This window comes from Papio anubis, chromosome 18 (assembly GCF_008728515.1).
Source record: "Papio anubis isolate 15944 chromosome 18, Panubis1.0, whole genome shotgun sequence".
Taxonomy (NCBI): Eukaryota; Metazoa; Chordata; class Mammalia; order Primates; family Cercopithecidae; genus Papio; species Papio anubis.
In genome coordinates, this window is record NC_044993.1 from 35,523,286 (window position 1) to 35,536,441 (window position 13,156).

Here is a 13,156-nt window from a genome sequence, read left to right on the forward strand (position 1 = left end):
CCTTTGTACCTCTCACCTCTAGCACAGGCCCGACACAAAGTAGGCATTAATAGACAGGTATTTATTAAAGGAATGAACATTGCCTTGAAGAGTTTAGGGCAACTCCAGGCACTTGACTAGCACAAGATAAATTCATATCTACCGAGAAACAGCACAATGCAGTGCTTAAGTGCTCCTTGCAGGAGCAATCCTGCCTGGGGTTGAACTCCACCTGAGCCACTATTAGCTGTATGATCCTGGGTAGGTTACTTAACCTCTCTGCACCTCAGATTCCTCATCTATAAATGAGAATCCTGATAATAACAACCTGACATAGTTGTGAGAATTAAAGAAGTTGATATGGGCACAGTGCTCAATGCCTGTGCTTTAAAAGGTAGAGGTGGAAGGATTGCTTGAGGCCAAGAGTTGGAGACCAGCCTGGGCAACATAGCAAGATCCCATCTCTACAAAAATAAAAATTAAAAAAAATTTAGCTGGGCATGGTTGCACGTGCCTGTAGTCCTAGCTACTTGGGAGGCTGAGACAGGAAGATAGCTTGAGCCCAGGAGTTCAAGGTTGCAGTAAGCTATGATTGCACCACTGTACTCCAACCTGGACAACACAGTGTCTCAAAACAAGAAAAAAAGTTGATAAAAAGAAAGCACCTGGTACACGATGAGGACTAACTATTATTATTACCAAAGCAATGACTAGGCTAGAGATGTCCAAAATGAGGTCTGGAGCAGGCCAGCCCACTGGGGACACCTTCCACAGGTTTTCTCCCTTATCTACCTCCACCAATGCCCACTCTGGCCCCCTCTCTGATCAGTACCTCCACCTACCCAAGACTTGCCCTCCAACCGCTCCCCAGCCAGCCTCCCCATCCACCAGTGGTCACAGACGCACTCGCCTGATTGATAAAGTCCCTATCTGGTCATTTACGATCTGGCCGCTGAAGAGGCAGCTCCTGCCAGCTCGAAAAGCAATTAATCTGCAAACAAGCTGGGCAACAGCAGGCCTGGGCATTGCAGTCTCGGGCTGAGGCTGCTCCGGAGAGCAGATAAGGCTGTAGTCGGCTATTTATTGTACATTTTAATTAAGTGCTTGTTAACGACAGTTATTTTAACAGTCATAAAATTACTGTTGTAATGCATTTTGTTGGAGGGAGAATGGAGGGGCCGCAGGACTTTATGAAAGCAACCACAGATTGCCTTCACTTTAAATCAAAGAATAAATTCTGAAGAGAAGGGACGGTGCTGTGGTCCAGGCCCAGACGCTAATGGTTATTTAATGTGCTCATCAGTGTTTGTAAGTCCCGAGCATACGGCGCGGACACAACAGCCTCCAAACCCTCTTTAACACTTATTTGAGATGACAGGAAAAATGAAACCGTTTGTGCTTTCAATGGAAAAGCAATCATTGGTACATTATATTCGCCTTGCCCTATCATGCTAATGCATGGTAAAAATGTCACCAAATGTATTTAAGGGCCTGATGGACTGTTAACGTTGGATTCCTGGTACTGGACTGATTAATAAAAATCTTCAATTTGTATGTAAATGCAGCGAAGCCTCATATCATCCGCATACCTGCACCCAGGGAAAATAATAAACTGAAGTTTAATGCAGCAATTATCAGCATTTATGGAACTCTTAAAGCGGTGGCAGTGCTTGGAAGCAGGCATGGAGGGAGGTGCTGGGGATGGGTGAAGATGCTCCCTTTGGGATGTGTGGGCTTCTCCTGGGACCGGCATTGGCTAAGCTGGTCACATCACACCGTGCTGTCATCTGAGGAGGGAGCCAAGTAGAGCGGCCCTGGATGGTGAGCTAAAGCGGCTGGCAGAGAGATGTTCCCTGAGGCGGCTCCTCTCCAGCTAATGTCTCCTCCTTGGAACACCGGGGCATGTGCCTGTGATTCTCCTTGCTCTGATTTGGAGGAACCTCACTGAGTGGTCAGCCCACCTGCTGGGCCAAGACACATGCGCAATAAGGAGACACACTGCTTGCTTGAAGGGACTCACTATCTTGGTACAAATGGCAATGGTGACAAGCCATTTACTGTGTTGCTGTGCGTCAGGCCCAGAGCTAAGGACTTTACATATTATCTAATCCTCATAATTCTCTGTGCCAGGGACTGGCTCACTCTTCACCAAACCCACTTCCTTTTCCACTCAGCCATGCAGCTGAACTACATTTCCCAGAGTCCCTTGCAGTTAAGTATGGTCCTGTGCTTTAGTTCAGGCTGACAGAGAAACAGACACCTAGATGAGATTTGATTTGCAAGTATTTTGTTGGGGTCGGGGGAGAGCAGGAGAAAGCAGGGAGAGCTTTCAGGCTACCTGAAGTTTGACTCCTGGAGGAGCAAAGCAGGGGGAGAAGAGGGTTGCGTAGCAGAAGTCTCAGACTGCATCACACTTCCAAGAGAGTTTCTGCCAGCCCAGTGGGGAGTCTTTGCACCAGAGCTGCCCATTGAAGGTGTCCCAATTCTTGGCGGGAGCAGCCAGGGAGAAGCAGGGCCTCCCTTCACATGAAAGTGATGGTAAATCCAGGGTGATGAGAGCTGGGGCTGCCAGTCGGTCACACTCCCCATGGCAGGAGATCTGAGAGGCCGGTTTTCATAGCTGAGGCCCAGTCAATGGAATGTGCAGAGGACTGATGTGCACCCCGACTAGGCCTGGCCCGTGCAACCTCCCACAGGTGGTCCTCAAGCTCATTCTGCCTCCTCTTCCAGATGCAGGCAAGGTGAGGAACTTAGAAGCTTGTGTGTTGAAGAACCAGAGATGGAAGAAGTTGTACCCACCGCATGAAGAACAGCTACCCACTTACCAGAAACAGCTTCTATTGTGTTCAGCCATTGAGACTGATGGCCTTTCTGTTACAGCAGCTAAGCATTAGCCTAACTGATATCACATATGCATAAAGCAAGTATTCTGGTCTCTGTTTTTTCAGGTGAGAAAAGTAAATCCAAACAGGTAAGTGACTTACCAAAGTAATGGACTCGGATGTGGCACAGCTGGGATTCCAGCACAGGACTATCTGACTCTGGACACTGTTTCCCTCCGGATTGTCCAAAGACACATAAACCAACACAAACATGCTTTTCCCACCCCTGTGCCTTCCACAACATTGCACTGGTGCACTCTCCTCTCTCCAAGAAAAAGTGAGTTTCTAATGGGGCTTCTGGAGAGTAGGAGTCAGTGATCTGGATTAGTAAGGCAAGAGTGACAGGTACATATTTGGGGTGGCAGAGCCTGTCCCCACTTGCTCCTCTCTGCGGTTCATGACTGCCCTACAATTACACCAGCCTCCCAGGCCATAGCCAGTATCTGAAAACCTCATGAGTATAAATTGTTCAATTATCTTGGAACACAATTAGATAATATCTATTAGTATTTTTAATGTGGGTTCTCTTTTAGTCAAGATTTCTTTTCTAAAAACTTATCCCATGGACATGCCAACAGCAGAGTACAACAAATGTTTGTAAACAGACTTACTGCCCACTGTTGATAGCAGCAAAATACTAGATGTAACATAATGGTCGATCGATAGGGTCCAAGTTACGGGAAACATTGTGTGCTCTCTTACTGATACACAGGGCATCTACTAAGAAAAATGGGATAGAACTGTATGGACTATATGGAAAAATATATATTACATGGAAAAAAGTTACGGAATATTAATATAACATTATATTAGTCCATTTTCACACTGCTATAAAAACATATCCAAAACTGGATAATTTATAAAGAAAGGAGGTTTGGGCCAGGCGCAGTGGCCCACGCCTGTAATCCCAGCACTTTGGGAGACCAAGGTGGGCAGATCACAAGGTCAGGAGATCAAGACCATCCTGGCTAACATGGTGAAAAAATACAAAAAGTTTAGCCGGGCATGGTGGCAGGTGCCTGTAGTCCCAGCTACTCAGGAGGCTGAGGCAGGAGAGTGGTCTGAACCTGGGAGGCAGAGCTTGCAGTGAGCTGAGATTGCACCACTGCACACTAGCCTGGGCAACAGAACAAGAATCCATCCCAAAACAAACAAACAAACAAAAAGGAGGTTTGACTCACAGTTCCACATGACTGAGGAGGCCTCAGGAAACTTACAATCATGCCAGGAGGTGAAGGAGAAGCAAGTCCTTCTTCACAAGACAGCAGGAGAGAGAGAGGGAGCAGGGGGAAATGCCATTTTTAAACCATCAGATCTCCTGAGAACTCCCTCACTATTACAAAAACAACATGGGGAAAACTGTGCCCGTGATCCAATCACCTCCCAGCAGGTCCCTCCCTCGACACCTAGGGACTGCAGTTCAGGTTACAATTCAAGATGAGATTTGGGTGGGGACACAGAGACAGACCATATCCAATGTGATTCCAAAAATTGTTATCTTTGCTAAAGTGTGGAAAGGTGCTCATCAAACAATTAAGAATGGTTACGGCTGAGGGGGGAGGGACCTGATATCTAAAAGAACTATCATTTCCTGTGCTATAAATCATGATGTCACTACTGTTTACAATAAGCAAGAATCACTGTTCTAATCAGAATGACATTTAAAAGTCATTTTTTAAGTCTCCTAAGTAGACACCATGACCCTAAGAAGTGCAGTGAAGGAACGCGAGGGAGATAGGGAAGAAAACCTAGAAAAGTGGATAATGGTCCTCATCTCACTGGGGAACTCCTGAGACAGTATGTAGAACATATCTCAGAGCACCCCACCAAGGGGCAAGGAAGTTGGGGTATTCCTCCAGCATCTCCTATTTCTCAGGGGTTGGGGGTTGCTCCTGAAGGTCTTAGCAATATGCCAGCCTGACCTCAAAGACCGAACAGATGCCAGAAAGAACCCTTGGTCTGGGTGCTCCAACTAGGAAGCCATTGTCTGTGCAATTGTCTACAGAGGCAGTAGGGGACCTCTGGCCATGGACACTGAGGCCATGTGCCTTTGCAACAATTTGCTTCTCGTGCACTCTACCATGCCTGTCCCACACAGTGCTTAACCCATGCTGGTAACCCAGGAAACATGATGTGAGTCCAACTAAATATGTATCAGATATATACATATAATATAGAGACACTTCAACTAAACTAGGAACTCCCCTCTGCCCCTCAAATATGAGGAGGCTTTTCTTTAATCCTTTCTCTCAAGTCTCAATAACATCCAGGACTCCAAAACAAAGACATAATAATATAATTGAAAAAGCCAATGACCACATTTGGGGAGCTGTTATGTTCTGAATACTTTATATATAGAAGTGAGTCCAGTCCTTCCAGCCTGACTGTGAGGTGCGCACTGTCAGCAGTGGCTGTGGTCTTGACAGTCAGTCACACCTGACAGGCAGGCTGAGCACACATGTAGGGTCTGAGCAGAGCAGGATCTGGGATCACTGAGAATTAGAGAGGAAAATTAAAGCATTTGATAGACACTCTTTCAAAAGTCATTGAAGTAGGCCTTTGGGGGAAACGTAGGCCCTCGCTGAACCCCCTGACACTTTACATAGCAGTTGTGTGCTGAATTGCATTCCTGTATGTTTTAAGGCACCCACTATTCTCAGAGCTGGGCCTCTAAAGATCTATACGGGGTAGCTGTTGGCCCACCTCTTACTCCAGTCATGACTGTGGTGGGTGGTCAGTCCCATACAGCAGGGGTCCCCAATCCCTGAGCCAGGGACCAGTACCAGTCCATGGCCTGTTAGAAACTGAGGGTCACACAGTAGGAGGTGAGTGGTGGGCTAGCAAGCAAAGCTTCACTGTATTTACAGACGCTTCCCAATACTTGCATTACCACTTTAGCTCCACCTCCTGTCAGATGAGCTGCAGCAAGAGAATCTCACAGAAGCATAAACCCTATGTGAATTGCACTTGTGAGGAATCTAGACTGCATGCTTCTTATGAGAACCTAATGCCTGATGATCTGTCACTGTCTCCCATCACCCCCAGATGGGACTGTCTAGTTGCAGGAAAACAAGCTCAGGGCTCCCACTGATTCTACATTATGGTGAGTTGTATAATTATTTCATTATATATTACAATGTAACAATAATAGAAATAAAGTGCACAATAAATGTAATGGGCTTGAATCATCCCCAAACCATTCCCCGTTCCCAGTCTATGGAAAAACTGTCTTCCATGAAACTGGTCTATGGTGCTTAAAGGTTGGGGATCACTATCACCATATGGGCTTTGACCAGCTTCTTGGAGCCACAGGTAGACACCCTCTTGCCTTCACTCCACCATATTCATCTTGCTTCCTGTCCCAGGGCTTCTCTGACACCGTGAGACTTTTCAGGCCTGTAGAAACCCACTCAGCATTCACCAGTGCACCCCAAGAATATAAGGGGGTTAATGCCTGTGGGACTGCCTTGACCAACAGGGGTGGAAACTGATGGGAAAGCACTTCCGCTTTCATCTCCTGGGTGGGCAGTCCTGAGATGCATTTCTGCTGCACCTCCTGCCCATGCCCCGGCACTCCCGCCCCAGCCTCACTCCTGGCCCCTGGGATTTTCCCAAATAAATTACCTGAGCAGCAGCCTTTGCCTTGGCATCTGCTTTTGAAGGAGCCCAGGCTAAGACAAGGTTTTAATCAGAAATCATCAGAGTTCTAGATGGGCTAGAGGTCTGAACTAAGGTTTTTAAGTAAGAAATAGAAATAGCTTGGCAGAGAGAAATGGGATAAGGAACCCTGGAAAGACAGGGAGAAAAATTAAGCTGAAAGAGACAGAAAGAAGAGGAGAAAAAAAAAAAGAAACCTCAATTTGCCAGTGAGCTCACTGCTTGCCTCTGTTTCGAAGTTCCAAATTGCCTTCACTTTCTCAGAATTCCAATCAGGGCTCCTCCAGAGGAAGCAATTTCTGCTGGAACATGGTCTCCCACCTGCTGACCTGGGAGAATAGCTCAAAACTGTAGCTAAAAGAATCCCGGCAGACATTAGCAAGTTAGCTAGAGAAAGGATCCACAAGTGATGGTGCCGTTATCTTCACCTGCCCCTAATGAGAAGGTGGCCGGGCCATCTGCTGGAAGCTCCGTGACAGGGGAAGAGGGAATCAGGGCTCCACAGCAACACACATGCACGAACCAATGGGGCTGCGCCAAAAACACACAGGATTCCCCTTTCTCCCAACACTGCACAGACAATTACAAAATAAGACTTTTCCTCCACATTTTCAAAATTTATCAGTTTCAAAGACTTCCTGGCTGCCTGAGCCACCAGATCTATCCGACTCCCTCACACTCACCTTCTTCTCAGCGGGGGAGTGAGGACAGGTCTTGGTCATTCACCCCCGACTCCCAGAAGGAGGCAGTGGTCACTGCTATCGTCACTGCACCACAAGGTCAGGGCATAAGCAAGAGATGGAGCTGCTGACTGGGGTAACCACAGTCCCCAGAAAAGCAACAAAAGGACTTAAGGAAAACTGAGTCCCGTAGCCTCTCTTTCCTGGGGCAGAAAGAAGGGAACTCTTTTTTTTCTACTTTTTTTTTTTGACAGGGTCTCACTCTGTTGCCCAGACTGGAGTTCAGTGGCACGATCACAGCTCGCTGCAGCCTCGACCTCATGGGCTCAAGCCATCCTCGTACCTCAGCCTCCCAAGTAGATGGGACTACAGGGATGGGCAACCCCACAATATTTTTATTGTGGTAAAATACATGTAACATAAAATTTATCATCTTCATCATTTTGCAGTATACAGTTTAACAGTATTAAGTCCATTCACATTATGCGGCCATCACCACCATCCATCTCTAGAACGTTTTCATCCTCCCAAACTAATGAGCACTAACTCCCCATGCCCCTCTCCTCTAAGCCCCTGGTGGCCACCATTCAGCTTTCTGTCTCTATGAGTTTGACTACTCTAAGAAACCTCATATAAGCGAAATTACACAGTACGCATTTTTTTCCGTCTGGCTTATTCCATTTAGCATTCATCCATGTTGCAGCAAGTGTCAGAATTTTCTTTCTTTTTTAAGCTAAATAATATTGCATTGTATGGAATATCTCATTTTCTTTATCCATTCATCTGTTGAGGGACACCTGGGTTGTGTCCACTTTTTAGATACTGTGAATCATACTTCTATGAACATGGTTGTTCAAATGTCTCTTTGAGACTCTACTTTGCATTTTTTTCAGGTATATATGGAAGAAACATTTTTGTGACTTCAAGTGGCCCCACAACAAGCCTGAGAGAAGAAGGCAGGACAGTAGTTATGGACACAGATTTTACAGTCAAACAGAACTGGTTTCAAATCCTGATTCTACCTCTAACTCTGCATAGAACAAAATAATTAACACCTGTTGGGCACTCAGCATACGCCAAATGTTCTTCTAACCTCTTCTACTTATGTTAGTAGCAGAGGTTAATCTGCACAACAATTCTAGAAGATAGGTACTAGTCTTAATCTTATTTTACAGAGGAAGAAAGTGCATAACAGTTAAACAGTTTACTTGGATTCGAGTAAGTGGTAGAACCAAGATTTGAATTCAGTCTGGTTCCAATAACCATATGACGATAACAATCATGATAATGATAATGATGGTAACAATAAATGAAGAAGCAGAGGAGGAGGAAACAGACACTTATTAGCACTGAATCCAAGTCAGGCCCTGTTAGAGCCTCTAAATGAATTAACTCATTTAAATCTAACTCCCCTCTCAATTAACTCATTTAAACCTAACTACTCTCTCAGGTAAGTGTACTATTTTACTTGTTTTACTCACAAGGAAACTGAATCTCCAAATGGCTCCATACCGTGTCCAAAGTCACATGGTGACCAAGAAAAGAATCCAAGATCTGAACCTGGATCCTCTGTTAGCCAAGTCCCCCTTTGTTCACTTCATCAGCCATCTCTGCTTGAATTTCTCTGTACAGAGTGAGGACAGGCTTGGAGGCAAAGAGCGTTCATTTTCTCTACTCTTCTGCTGTATTTTTTGACCAGAGCAGATGTTCCAGGGACCTCTGGCAGAGAGACATTAAAATGTGGCATGTGGGAAGGAGGAAGTAGAAGCGCCACGCAGGCTGGAGATGAGGAACAGATTTAGGGGCAACCACAGAATGTGGGAAAAGGAGAGAAGTGATGGAGGGGATTTGGGGAAGTGTCTCTCTGAATCACAAATGGATCTACGTAAAGTGCTTTCAAAGTCAGGAGTAAAGATTAGAATCTTTTTAAAATGGGCCTGGTGTGTTGGCGGCTCACACCTGTAATCCTACCACTTTGGGAGGCCAAGGTGGGAAGACCACTTAAGCCCAGGAGTTCGAGGCCAACCTGGGCAACATAAGGAGAACCCATCTCTACAAAAAAATTAAAAGTTACCCGAGCATAGCGGTGTGCACGTAGACCCAGCTACTCAGAAGGCTGACGTAGGAGGATCACTTGAGCCCAGGAGTAGAGGCTGCCATGAGTGGTGATCATGCCACTGCACTCCAGCCTGGGTGACAGAGTGAGACCCTGTTTCAAAAACAATAAAATTACAGTTTTTACTTTGGACTCTATTTTTTCTAAATACAACATGAAGGTAATACTGGGCCACGTAAGACCCCAAGTTATATTTGGGTTAAACCAGTTGAATGATAAGATTTGTTGCACACTGTCTATGTGCCAGGCATTGGTTTATGGCAATATGGGAAACAGACATGTTCCTGTATCACGGCTGCCCCTGTGCAGACCAAGAAGCCCATCAGAGGGGTGGGCTGACAGCAGGAAATGGGACTGATTAGAGATACTTGGGGTTTTGAGGGTATTACCATTTCTTTCTATTTTTCTTTCTTTTTTTTTTTTTTTTTTTTTTGAGATGGAATCTTGCTCTGTCGCCCAGGCTGGAGTGCAGTGGTGCCATCTCAGCTCATTGCATCCTCTGCTTCCCGGGTTCAAGCGATTCTCATGCCTCAGCCTCTTGAGTGGCTGGCACTACAGGTGTGCACCACCAGCACAGCTAATTTTTGTATTTCTTTTAGAGATAGGGTTTTGCCATGTTGGCTGGGCTGATCTCAAACTCCTGGCCTCAAGTGATCTGCCCACCTTGGCCTCCCAAAGTGCTGGGATTACAGGCGTGAGCTACCATACCCAGCCTTCTTTCTATTTTTCTTTTTTACAAACCATGTGACTTTTCTTTGGTGTGGGTGTCTGTCCTCTGGGCCTCTTCTCTGCCCTCATCAATTCCACGTGGCCCGGTTCTCTCTCCCTCCTTTTCCAACCCCTTCACACTCCTGTTGTCCTTCCACTGTGCTGTTCCAATCCTGATGGAAAGTGCAGCATCAGCCCCTTCTCAAGGTGTGACAAGGAGTCTTGCATCCCAGTCCAGGCTTCCCTGGTTCACTGCAGACCTCTGGGCTCCCAAGTTGCCCCTAGAAGAGACTCATGTTTCTGATCAGTCCATAGCAGCAGTGCAACAAAATGACTGTTGGTTACCTCCAAATTCCACTCTCTCTCTTCTTATCTTTCCTCTTACCCAGTGCTCTCCAATCTTTCAAAAAATGCTTTTATTTTCTAATAGCACACATTGTTTTTCTCTGAATTAAAAATATTTACATTTACATCAGGCAAAAATTGGAAAGTACAGAAAAGGACAAAGAAAATTACCATCACTCAAACGTCTCTGCCCAGGAATCATCATCATTAGTGCCATCCTGGGGGTGCAACCCTGCAAGAATCCCCATTTTACAGATGTGGAAACTGGCATGCAGAGGGGTAAGTAACTTCCCAAACGTCACTGGCATAGAAAGGGGCAGGGCCAGGATCCAGGCCTGTCTGATTCCAAAGCCCCTGCTCTGCACATCTCTATACCCTCATCCTTTCCTGTCTCTCCAGGGCTCCAACCACTGGGACCTGGTTTCTTGTGTGGCACAGATAGAGCAGGTACAGAGAGACCGGCTGAAGCCTTCATCTGGCAGGGCTGTCCATCAAAACAGCAACTGGGTACGTGCCCTCAGCTCATGGGAACACACCCCTACTCTGGATGACCATTCACCAAAGAGGTATGAGACACTCTCCTTCGTCTTCACCCACAGAGCACCTTCTACCCAGGCCTCATGGCAACATGAGAAAAAACCATTTCCCAATGGCTGATACCGTTTATACATTTGTTTTCTCCCAGTCTCAGATCCTTTGGAGGCAGAGAGCGAGTCTAAGGGAAAGACTCTGGAAACCTGTAAAGACAGGTCGCTAGGAGGCTCTGCCTTCTCCCTTTTGCAGAACTTAGAAAAGTGCCTCAGCACTCACCACAGCAGCCATCCTGGCCAGTGGTCATAAGCAAATGACTCCAAAGGCACCAGGCACACATCCTTCCATAAAACCACTCTGCTGGCTGGGGGATCATGGCCAGACTGCTCTGAACACTACCAGGTGCCCTGACACAATCTTGTATTTCTCCCTGGGCTACCCAGAGTGACCCCATCCTTCCCACAACAATTTTACATTAAGGAGCTTATTTATGAGGACCTTAGGGAGATATGTATATGACTTACACATATATTTAGAAAGAGAGATGGACAGAGACAGAGAGAGACAGAGACAAAGAAACAGAGAACATAAATACACACACACAGACACACACACATTAACAACCCCTATCTTTGTCTACGAAACGTCATTACTGTGATGTCTTGTTTGGTGCCTGTTTGCCCCGCTTCATGGTGAACTCTGTGAGGACAGACATGGTGTGTGGACCGCCCCTTGCTGCAGCCTCAGTCTCTAGCCCAGAGATCGCACAAAGTCTTGCGGGAACGAGGGAGCCTTCAATCTGCCTTGCCTCCATGCACTCTCCTCCCCTCCCCAATGCTTCAATCATTTTGTCCTTGCCTCACCACAGCCAACATCCTGCTCAGTCTCCCATCAACATACACCACAAAACCTACTGACCACAGCTAGCCTAGTTCCTGCCTTTAGGGAACTTACAGTCCCTAAAGCTGGGGACTAGCTAGGGAGACAGAATTTAAAATATTCAGCCAAATATTAACCCCCTAACGTCTGAGTAAATAAATTTGCTGGGCCTCTTGGTCACAAAGAAACAGAAACTCACCTCAAACAGACTGAAGCAAATAAGGAAACCATGTAGATTTCAGGCATGGCTAGATCCAGGCCCTCTAGCACTGTGTAATAATGTCATCAGGCTCATTCTTTCCTCCCCAACCCCTCCTCATGTCTCAGCTCTGCCTTTCTGTGTGTTCTTTTCACCATCTTACTCAATGTCTGCCCTGCAGTGATGAGATAGCCATCCTCAGCTCCATGCCATATCCCCGCGTTCAGCCACCCTACCAGGAAAGGAGTCTCCTTTGCCCAGTGGTTTCAGAGTAAAACACAACAGCAGCAACAGAGATGAGCATCATGGGACTCATTTGAGTCTCGTGGTCAATTTTGAACCCATGACTGTGTCTTGTGACACCAAGTATGCTTAGTATGCTTCTTACCAAGGCCTGGGCCACACCCTCACTGCTGAAGCCTGACATCCAAAACAAGACCTGAGGCTGAGAAAGATTCGGTTCCTCAAGAAGGTGGGGACGCTGTGCTCACAAGTGGGAAGGGAAGCGCTGTTTGTGTAGTACACACAGTCAATGTCCACTAGGGCAGGTATCAGCCAGCCCAGCATCCACACTTCACTACCTTTTATTCTTTCTCCATGCTTTATGGTATCTGACATTGACAAGCACATTGAAAAAGTGGAGACAGGGGTGTTATGAGGCTCGTGTTATGGGTAGAAGATTTGGGCCTCTGTCTGCAGATGCCCTGGGTTCTGGGGCTGTGCCTGGAACACAGGGCTCCCTGAGATGCTGGGAGCATCCTTGTGGACAAGTCCAGAATTTGCATTTTGCAGGGGTCTCAGATCCTCAGCAGCAGTCTGTGGGTCTCAGCTGTTCCTGATGCAGTGGCTGATCTTCAAAGCACAACAGAGATGACCTGGGGTCATAGCCGGATGACCCGATCCAGGTCACCAGCTCATCCGGCTCCCCAAAGCCACCCCAGCCAGCAACCCAGCCAGGCCCTGTGTGACAGGTTAAACTTTCCTCCCCGGGGGACTTGAATTACAAGAGCCTAGCACTTGGACACCCTCTCCTTTCAAAGCACTCTTCCTTCCTTCCTTCTGGTTAGCACAATGGAGAAAGCCCTATTATCATTAATCACCCAGGGGCCTCCAGGGATGGGAACTGCAAGATTTCTAAGCCATGAAAAGCCCACATCAAAAGCGACTGCTCCACTCGATC